The sequence below is a fragment of the Triticum dicoccoides genome, chromosome 6B (assembly GCF_002162155.2).
Source record: "Triticum dicoccoides isolate Atlit2015 ecotype Zavitan chromosome 6B, WEW_v2.0, whole genome shotgun sequence".
Lineage (NCBI taxonomy): Eukaryota > Viridiplantae > Streptophyta > Magnoliopsida > Poales > Poaceae > Triticum > Triticum dicoccoides.
The window spans coordinates 708393329-708404526 of NC_041391.1; the positions used below are offsets into that span (position 1 = coordinate 708393329).

The following is an 11198-nucleotide window of genomic DNA, read 5'->3' on the forward strand; positions in this document are numbered from 1 at the left end:
CCCGACATGCTTGAGTTGAAGATCACACACAGTTTGGACTTCTCTTGCGCCCTGTCTTTTTGTCTATCCCACTACTATAGTGTTACAACGATCGGCATACCGGAGCTGAAACACAAGTAGTCCATGCACTCAGCGTGCTTGCGGTGTACATTGAGCCGACCGGTCGACCGTCGTTCAGATGCTACCGCACGTCCTTTTGATTTGATTTCAGATGTGGGAGTATGAGAGATGGATCGTTCTATCTTAGCATGGCTGCACAGCTCGCGTCCAGTAATTGGTCTCAGTTGGCGTATCAGGCCAGGCTTCTCTTCCGCGCGGGCAGGCTGGAGCTCCTTCGTACTATGCTTGCCTCCATGCCTATTCATGCCATGATGGCGATCGATCTGCCTGTCAAGACTATTACAGCAGCCAACAAGATCTGCCGTGGATTTCTGTGGTAGGGGCGTCGAGACGTGCAGGGAGGCCACTGTCTGGTGGCTTGGGATCAGGTTTGCACACCCAAGGAGCTCGGCGGCCTGGGGATTCCCAATTCGAGACTGTTGAACGCGACGCTGCGGGCAAGATGGCCATGGCTCGAGAGAACTGACCCCTACAGACCTTGGAACGAGTTCAATATGCAAGTATCGTGCGAGTCCTTGGGGATCTACAGAGCGGCAACACGTTGCGTGCTTGGAAACGGCGAATCAGCGTGCTTCTGGACTGATTGGTGGCTCTTGGATGGCCGGAATGAGGAGCTAATGCCTAACCTGTATGCTTTTGTGAGAAAGCCAGCGCGGCTGAAGACGGTCAGGCAGGCCATGGTGGAAGGATGGTGGCAAGATATTTCCCCGGACATGACTACGCGTGCTCTGCTCGAGTTCATTGCTCTGGTGGACAGGATGCAGGATGTGGATCTCACGCCAGGGACAAAGGATAGGATCCATTGGGCTTGGGACAGCTCTGGGCAGTTCTTGGCTAAATCCACTTACATGGCGTGTTTTGCGGGTAGGATTGAGGCGAACGGCGCTACTCAGATTTGGAGATCCGGGGCGCCGGCCACTTGCAAGGTATTTGCATGGCTTGCGGCACGGAACAGATGTTGGACAGCAGATAAACTCCAAAGACGTCACTTGCCTCACCCCTCCGCATGTCCTTTTTGTGACCAAGCCCAGGAGACCATTGACCACTTGCTGTTGGGGTGTGTGTTTGCTAGGCAAGTTTGGTCCTGTATTACCAATACGCGGGGTAAGCCCTCTTGGATGCCTACGGCAGATGCTACCTTGGTGCAATTGTGGACCGCCCTCACTCCGCAGAAGCAGCTAAGGAAAGAGATTTGGACGGTGGTCACCCTTGTGGCATGGACGATCTGGAGACACCGGAATGACATAGTGTTCAATGGTACTTCCCCCTCGGCAGATGTAGTGCTTAGGAGGATTGACGAGGAGGGGCAGGACTGGAGGGCCGCGGGTTTGCTCCGTGAGCACGGCTCTTTGCTACGTAGAGTAGTGAGGTTGGATAGCGGCGAGTGATCCGCATGTGGATCATTTTTTTGGCTTTGTAAGCTGTGGAGTTGTAAAGACTTTTTGCCATTCTTGGCACTTCCTATCTATGTTTCTGATGCACCAACCTCTTGACGCATCCTTGAAAAAAAAATTCAGTCCATCTTCGCCTCTGCTTTCTCATTAACAAGGGAGGAGTTGCAAACAAAACGGGGCAATTAGGGTTAGAAAATGTCTAAATAGCCGTGAAAACCAGAGTTCACTTTCGGGGATATACTACATCCATGATCAAAGCTTATGACCAAACCAATGTTGGAAACGAATAAAGCAATAGGACATCTTCCAGAAAGGTATCGTCAACTTCACCGTGATTATTCAGGTCGAACGTAATCTATGCGTGCTTTGATTGCTAAGCCGAAGCAGCCGAGCATTTTATTGGTCCCCGCGGCCGCCGTTGTCTCCCAGCGGCTGATCATGTCCTCCTGCCTCCTTGATGTGGATCGTCACAACCAGGACACCAGGTTCCGCATCTTCTTCTACGGTTTCTCCTGCAAAATTTAGACGAAGATCAGTACAAAAAAATAGTTACGTACTCCCTCAATTCCAAAATAGATGACTCAACTTTATACTAACTTTAGTACAAAGTTGGGTCATCTATTTTGGAACGGAGAGTATTTTTCACAAGTTGCACGTACTTGTTCTCATGTGTGCGTACAATTTCCATGTTTTACCATGAGCCTTTTTGTGATTTGTCACAGAAGAGGTGAGCGTGAGCATATACTTGCGTGTTGCTCTGAATCTGAATTTGCCAACTAACTGAAGAGCCGGCCAGGAAGGTAAGGTTCAGATTTAAAGTCGAGACCTCTCGTGTTTGGACCTTCTCCTCGACGGCCGTCTAGATTCTTGGAGTTCTTCAATGAAATATTATTCTGCTCGGCCCTGAAACACATCATTAATCCAGTTTAAGACTGGTGAAACTTGCATGGAGAGAGGAGAGTTCTGCTATGCAAAGTTCAGTTGAGTTTGGGCAACCTGTTGTCGGCCTTGCTCTTCTGGCTCTCCCCCCACGCCTTCAAATTTCCCTTGGCCAGCACCGCGTCTGTGAATCCATCAAATTTTAACAGTGGTACGTAGAAAGAATGAAGGATCAAAGAAATTGCTGAAGACAAAACAATGAGCCAAGAAGGGGTAAAGGAGGATCAAAAAATGAAGTATCAATCCTGAACTGTACAGGACAAACTAATTAACACTCCATTTCGACAAGGAAAGCTTCAGCATGTACCAAAGAATCTTCCAGAAAATGCATGCAATTAAATCACGAACAAACAAATCTGTACACATACAGCACGGTTACCTGCCTGTCATACATCTTTCTCACATTAGTATCACCAAACCAAGGCCCATCAACCAAACAGCGTGCATTATCAGATTAAAAAACTGCAGCCACCTCACATATGTGCTACGACTATCTATAGGTAAGACTGAGGATGCTGCTGGGAGTATACACGACAACCAAAATAGAGATACAGCCATACAGGTTTGAATAAGCACCTGCAAGAGGAGAAAATGATGAATCATTCGATCTCACAAATGCAGTGATGAACCTCGGGGATTGCAGCCTACTTTTTGTTTTTGAGGAGACCATCGTGCATGGCGACCTTTACAAGATTGCAGCTTACTCGGGACTGTGCCTTGCGCTGAAAAGACAGACAACCAGATCATATATAAGTATGAGGGAATGAGAGAGTTACATAAATCTTGCGAATTGAAGTACTGCTTGGTATTTTATGGGAGAAAAATTAGCACCTTGATTACGGCAACATATCATCAATGGAAGATATCTCTACCAATCAAAGGATAGACTAGGGTGGTTGGAATGTTTGTTGGCTGCTTCCCGAATGGCAGCCTCAGTTCTGCTGCTATCGTGCCTCCGTGGTCCACATCTTATTCTCAAAAGGCTGCGGAGATTTTCGATTCCGAGATCAAAATCACCACTAGTACCGACAGACTCAGTTTCTTCTGGGTCAAATGCTATCAAAAGGTCATCTACATTGGGCATGGCTCCAGCAGCAAACGTCAAATTCATCCAAGCATACCGATTATCATAAACAAATTTCCTCAAGCACGGGAATCCAACTTCACCACAGACTATGACCCTTTTAACTTCAGGCTCTTCTGTTAAAGCACTATTTCTAATTTCGCTGTCATCAATTTTCAAAACAAGATAATGCAACACAGGTAAGCCTCCAAGGATATATAAATCTTTCTGATCAACTCCGAGCAATCCAAGGCATAAGTCCTGGAGGTTGACAAGAGAGGCCACCCACTTTGGAACATGTGGAAAACTTGAACGCCAAACCGCAAGCTTCCGAAGGCTAAGTGGTATAGGGCACAGAGATTCCCCTACTAATTCGGGGCCATCCCAAATAGTTAGAGAGAGAAGGTTCCCTAGGTTTTTAAGGGAAGCGACAATAATAGTTTTCTTAGACTCATTTTCAGCATTCACTCGGCCAGCAGAACTATAATCCTCAAAATCAAGGGTCAATACCTTTAGACTCTGCAGCTGCTCAAATTCTTGCAGGAAGTTAAATGACTGGCTATAGACACTCACAAGCTTCAATTTCTCCAGTGCTTGCAGCTTGGAAATTCCACAAGGAAGTGTAACATTCTGGTTTACTAATAGGTGCACCAGTCTCTTGAGATTGACAATAGATGCTGGCAACTCACAAACAGAGGTGTCTCTTAACTCCAGTATTTCTAAGCACCATAGATGTCCGATTTGTTCTGGGAGCTTACTAACTTTATTCGCTTCAAGGAGGCTCAAGTACCTCAGCTGAAACAATATCTCTATATTTTCAAGATGATGGTTTTCCAGTTGTCTGCAATGTTCAAGGTCCAGAAAACGCAAATGCCTGAACTCATCCATGGAAGGGATTTTCATTGATACCCCAAACACATCAAGTGATCGGGCATGAGACAACACCAAGCCTCTTGGCACTATTAGTTCTTTTTGTTTGCCGACTTGCAGGGAGAGCCGACGAACTTTGCATTTTGTCCCAACAGTTAAACTAGGAACGCCTACCAATGTAACAAAGTTTTCTTCGATGGATTTGGATATGATGGAATCAAGAATTGTGTCATGAAGTCGACAACTCTTGACCCTATCAAAGATGTCTGTCTCCCCAGGTTGGATCAAACTCCTATTGATGAGCTCATTAAAACACCTTTCACCAAGCTCATATGTTCTACTATATCCTGCTTCTGTATGAATTAATCTTTCAGCAATCCACCTATTTATCAAAACTTTCTTGTTGATAACAGAATCTTCAGGGAATATACTCAAACATAAAAGACAAGATTTTAGATGAGCAGGCAGCTCAAAGTAACTAAGTGACAATATCTTCATCATTTCTTCAACAATGGGATTTCTTTGAAGTGCTCGACCAATTGAATCTTCAACTTGTTTCCATGGACCCTCTGTCCTTTCAGTATTAGCCAACAAACCAGATATAGCAATGATTGCCAATGGCAACCCATCACATTTTTTCAAAATATTCTTAGAAACTTTTTTAAGATATGCGGGGCAATTTTCTTCAGAGATGAATAGTCTTGTGTAAAATAACTGCCTAGAGTGCACCATATCAAGAGGCCTTATGCAATAAATATCTCCACTAAATGGTGTTGAACGACATGATTCAGCAACATCATTTATACGAGTAGTGGTGATTATGATACTGCCAGAACTTGTAGCAGGAAATGCATTCTTAATAGTATGCCATGTAACCACATCCCATATATCGTCAAGAACAACCAAATATCTGCACGAGGGTACATGGTTGATATTAGTGTGGTAATGATATAACGAATGTCAAACAAGATAGACAAATACATAATATTAAAAAGATGTTCACAGTGGCAACATAAAAATATACTCCTAAGTAACAAAGCTGATAGAAGTGTCTGAAAAAGGCTTTTGCCCACTTTATATACAAAGCATCAACCATCCATTTCAACCATAGAAACATCTGACAAATTAAAAGTAAAAGTAAATTAAAAAAGAAAGTTACAAGGATACAAGATGCTAAAGAACAGCTAACAGGCTTTGAATGGATCGAGAACAAGCTAGAACATTGGAGCCTACAGCAACTACAGGTCATGCCATCGGTGCAAGCACAACAAGGGAGCAGTCCGCCTCCGAAGGAAGACCACACACAACTCCCATGAGGCCAACACTATAGTCCCACCATCCATCTCTACCTCCGAAGAAGCCCCCCTACCCTCTCGTCCTGGATCGTAGGACGCCACCCTATCGGTAGGTAGAACAACTCACCCCTGAGAGCGCATAGACAAGACCAAACTATTGCCAGGAGAGGATGACAGGCACTGCGACCTCACCTCGTAGACCACACCCCATACATTATCACCACCTCATGCAAGCACCATGAAGCCCACCGCAAGATGCCGAGCAGGAACACCAGTGGTGCAACACCGGCAGACTGTGCCGAAGCCTCGACCACCACTCCACCGGCCATCCCAATGCGGCGCCTTCAAGAAGATAAAAGTTGCCATAACATCATGGCCGCCCAATCTTAGGGATTTTGGGTTCTCACCTGGGACCAGGAGAAGGATGGCCCGAGATAGATATCGATGCCGCCTACATGAAGAAGAGTCGCCCTCGGATCGTCACCAGCATCCTGACCGTCGCCGTGGGTAAAGGGTTTCACCCAATCCAGAGCCCACAATCCCAGCGTCCTGACCAGCCACCTGATCCGGGAACATGGAGGTCGTCGGCCGGCAGGAAAGGACGAAGAATAAGGGGAGGGTCATCCCAGGGTCATCGGCATCAAACCAGAACTATGGGCTCATAAGGCAGCCTAGATCTGATATCCATGCTCGTCACCATCTCATTGCATGCTCGAGCAGCCAAGGACGACACCCATCAACATCGGCACCACCCTCTGCCGCCGGGAAGGAGGTGCCCTCTTCGCAGTGGCTGCCACCACCAGACCGAGCGCTCCATGTGCGGACCAGCACCGACAACGCCAACAGAGCCATTAGCAGCATGGCAAGATCCATATCGGGGCGACGACGACCGAACCCCCGCCACCAACGCCGTGGGGTGGCACCACCGCCACCCAGCCCAACAGCCATCAGATTCGGGCGTCCCCGCCGCCGGTAGCCCCGCCGAACTCCACACGCCAATGAGTGGCTGGCCTGCGCCGCTGAAACCTCAACTAGGTGAGGGAAGATGAGGCCCCATGGTCGTCCGTGATGCACGGAACGCCTTCCAACAGTGCCGAGGAGCAGGAGGGGACGGAGGAGAAGGAGAGCGCTGGCTGCGGATGCGGAGCTAGGGCTCCAGCACACGCGCCGCGGTGGATCCAAACAACCTGGTATTTAAAATTGAGAGAAGCTAGTACATATTACTATATGAAAATATTCATTTCTACTAAACTATGTTTTCCTTACATTCCCTCTAAACGATTAATGGGACCACTTAACTCCAAACTTTTTTTTGTTCTGTTTAAGAGACTACGTACGTTGTAGGTGATGCACACGACCGCTTGAGACAGCGGCCGAGGCGTTCGGTATCTCATCACAACTTTTTTTTTCGAAAAGGGGGCTCCCCGGCCTCTGCATCAAGAGTGATGCATATGGCCATCTTATTAACCGAGAAACAAATTGTGCCAACAAAGTTCCAAAGTCTCAAACTGAAAAAAAGAAAAAGCAGCTCACACAGAGCGTAAAAGGCTAGATACGCAAACTAGCCAGAAAAAGACGCCACAACCGGCTGGCTAAAAAAGGTAGGTAAACTAATTGCCTATCCTATTACATGACCGCCATCCAAACCGGTTAAAGATATCCCGATTGGTCGCCGTAAACAAGCGTTGCACTGTTTGGTGGAAGGAACGAGAGAGACGAGGAAGGATAACATGTGACATGTCCATATGGATGCATGGACGATCTGGTACGTCTGAAGATTGAAGGGAGCACAGAAGGAGAGGTGGAAGAGAAAGCAGGTGACGTACATGGAATGACCCGCCCAAAACTGCTCATGAGATAAAGTACTCCAACAAATGGTTGACGATATCACAGAAGTTCATAAGACTTACAAAGAGAAGCGATCCAAGCGGATAATTAATATAGGCAGCAAATGAACTTTTCCCACATGACAAAATGTGTGAGTGGTGTTAGTGTTAGAATGGGCTGATGTTTGCTACTTGATCCACTCCGTAGCATGGCTATTAGTGCAAGTATGATAAAATGATGTAATCAGGCTACAGGAGTTGGCACATCATATTTGTGCCAAGTTGGAGGAGAAAGAAGAGAAGCGGACTGTAAAATTATAGGCAGATGTAGCACAGGCTCTAAGAAACTTTTAGATTGAGATAGGCTAGGTATTAATGAAGTAGTATATTTTTATAGGTAACTATTATCTAGGTGGACTATGAGACTAACCATAGTTAACATGCTAATGAGATATAGCGAGCAAATCGGCTCTAGTGTTATCCTTGCTCATGGTACGTATGATGAGATGGATGTGGAGTATTTGCACCTGAGCTCAAACGCTCATGTGAACAGTAAAATCAGGAAAAATAGTAAAATAATTCAAAAATTTCCAAAACAATTTTGTGGTAACCTTCGACAAATGTTCTATGTGCTTGCAAAAATTTATCATGAATGAACATTCCTGAAAGTCGTGGCAAAAAAAAGGTACTCAAAAGATGCTATTTTTGAAAGCATCTTCGAGTACTGATTTTTTTCATGACTTCTACGAATGTCATTTCGTGATGAAAACTTTCAAGCATAGAAAACTGTTGTCAAAGGTTACAACAAAAAAAGCTCAGAATGTTTGGAATTTATTTTATTTTTCTTTCAATTCTACTGTTCACCAGAAGCACACTTTCGTGATGAGATTGGCTGTTAGATATTATATTTGCCTTGGAGCAAATGTAGAGGTAGGCACTCGCAGGAGAGCCCATTCTCCTCATTTTTCATTGTTTCTCTCTTCCATATAGACAACAGTAATATGTAAGCAGATTATAACTGAGTAGGGTATTTTGGAGCTCGGCCTCCATGGAGCCCGAATTAAAAAAAATTCTCGAACTTCTCTAATTAAACACAACTGAAAAAATATGTATAAGTATACAAAGATGTGATGTGTATGTGTGTAAACTTTCAGAATGAAATACCTTAAGATGCGACTTGTGCAAAAGAAAATCATGGACTTTGTAGATAATAATGCATGTACTAAGTGGATCTACAGTCGGGGCCTCAAACCCGCCTCATACGACCGGGCAGGTCACCCGGTCGCAAAAATTTGACCAAGAAGAGCTCCTCAAAAGGGCCTCAAACGCCGGGTTGACCAGCACCCCTCATATCCGGCCCAAATATGGGCCGGATATGGGGGCGCCCGGGCACGCCCGCCATGTTGGACTGACGAAGGGGTCCCATGTGGACTCACCTGGAAACCCGGCGGTACGATGGCCACCTCCTCCGTCGCCACGGTGTGAACGCCGTGTGGCGCCCCTCCGGCTCGCCGCCCGAGACCAAAGCTGCCTATTTAACCCGACCGGCGTCCCGCAACCCTAGTCCATCCACCTCCCTCCAGGATGAGGCCTACGTGGAGGCCAACAGGGCATTCCTCCGGCAGGAGCAGGCGGCGTTCCATGCGCTCTTCGCCGAACTCGACGCGAAGATAGAGGCGGAGGAGGCCGGAGCGGAGCACCCGGAGTCACCGGAGGAGCCGGAGCTACAACTGCCGCCCATGCTGCAGTAGCCGGGCACGGAGATCATAGACATCTCTGACGAGCAGTAGCTAGGTGATCAACATAGTACATAGGTTTAATTCGTTTGCATGTCTTTGTATGGATTTAAGAATCTAGTATGAGATGTCCGGATACAACTTGTAAAATTTGAGGCGTGCCCGGTCACTTCCCGTGGACGTGCCCGGGCGCGTCCGCGGGCGTTTGAGGGGCCATATTTTGACATATCCGGCTGCACATACTCTAAGAAAGGCGCATATTTTTTTGTAGCACTCAATTTAATGTATTTCGTCCTAAAGATTTACACGATTGTACATTATATCTCTAAGTATATCTGTATTTTTTTCATTTTTTTGAAATGCACATATATGAATTTTGATCATTTCAAATTTGGCCTTCACGGAGGCCAAGCTCTATTCACATTTTCGACTATAAACCCTCTATTATAGTTGCTCTAAGGCTATGTCATGTTCTCAATGATGGGAGTAGCTTTATCTCAAAGATGCTATAATGCCAATGTAAAAAAAAATAGAAATCACTGTACGGACGTTTGTAAGATATATGGTTTTGATACTCTCTTTATTTTTCTTTACTTGGCATCAACATGAACATGACTAGAAACATTTGACCATTACTTTTTGTACCAACTGATAAGAAAAATAATGGACATAAGACTACACATAACTATTTTTATTACACAAAAATATAAGATGATTTTGATGTGAAATATCTTAATAAATTTATTAGCTATTACTCTTTTTTTGAACTTTTATTAACTATATACTTGAGGACGAGAAGTTTAAATAAAAATGGTACCTTTTGTCCAGTAGGAAACCAGTGATCTTGATAATGAGCTGTTGTATACTCCCTGCTTCGGTGTTGGCGTAAAGTTGGCCACTAACTGCACTAAGAATAGTCCGTAGGATATTCATGATGTCTGGATTCCTTGACACGGATAAGAAGGCCTGATATTTAAATTTTTCTCTGAGATCTTGATACACTTGGTTTGCAAGAGTTGTCTTCCCCATTCCTCCAGATCCCACGATGGAAACCAACTTCATTTTCTGTTGTGTCGACGGACCTTTAGTTAACAGCTTGATTATCTCAGACTTGGGTTCATCAATTCCAACAAGCTAGGAGGCATGCTGAAAGATGGCAAGAGCTCTAGGGTCAATGGTTGCATTTTTGTTCTTGGAGAAGGCCTCACGGGCCTTGTACCTTTCATTCCTCTCAGCCACCTCAATAATTTGCTTCTTCAGATCTTGTATCTCGTTGCCGATCCGGCGTCGAGCCTTTATCTTCCCCAACAAGTTCTCCATCTTCTTCAAGAAGCCATCTGGCTTTGTATCTTCGGCGTCAACACTCTGCATGAAGTCGTTGATGGAGTCCTCCATATCATAGGAGAGCTCCCGCACCTCATTCATCCACGCCTTATCCTGAGCGCCAGGATCCTCCTCCTCCGACATCTTCAGAAGAAATGCATCCATCGTGGCTAGTTCATGAGTGAGCGATTTGATCTCGCCACGCACACCCTTGAACCGCTTGTACTTATCACCCACCAGAGCGCCCAGCTTCTCCAGGACGGGTTTCAAGGCCCCCGTCGCTGCACTCACCAGAGCCGCCTCCATGGTTGGTCGTAGTGCTAGCTCAGATGGTCGCTCGCTCAGTGGTTTTGTCCGTGGATGCGAAAGCAGGTGTAGGCCGAATGATGCTACCCACTCTCAGCCTTATAGCTAGCTAGGAAGCATAGTTACATCGGCCAGCCATAATTAATCAATTAACCTTGGGTCAAGTTGCTCTAGTTGCATACTAGCTAAAGACATGTTTCTCTTATCCCGAAATTGCCAATTAAGCTAAGATGGTCGCTGCTGCTAAGTTGGTCCAGTCCAAAAGTATAGTAAACATTTAACCATGCCGCATCATCAGATGGCAACTAAAGCTAGTTAGCTACTCC

At 45.8% G+C, this 11198-nt stretch overlaps 1 pseudogene; it reads right to left on the reverse strand.

The window, feature by feature from the left end:
• Positions 1-1726: 1726 nt before the first annotated feature.
• Positions 1727-10907, reverse strand: LOC119322173 (annotated as a pseudogene).
• Positions 10908-11198: the final 291 nt, after the last annotated feature.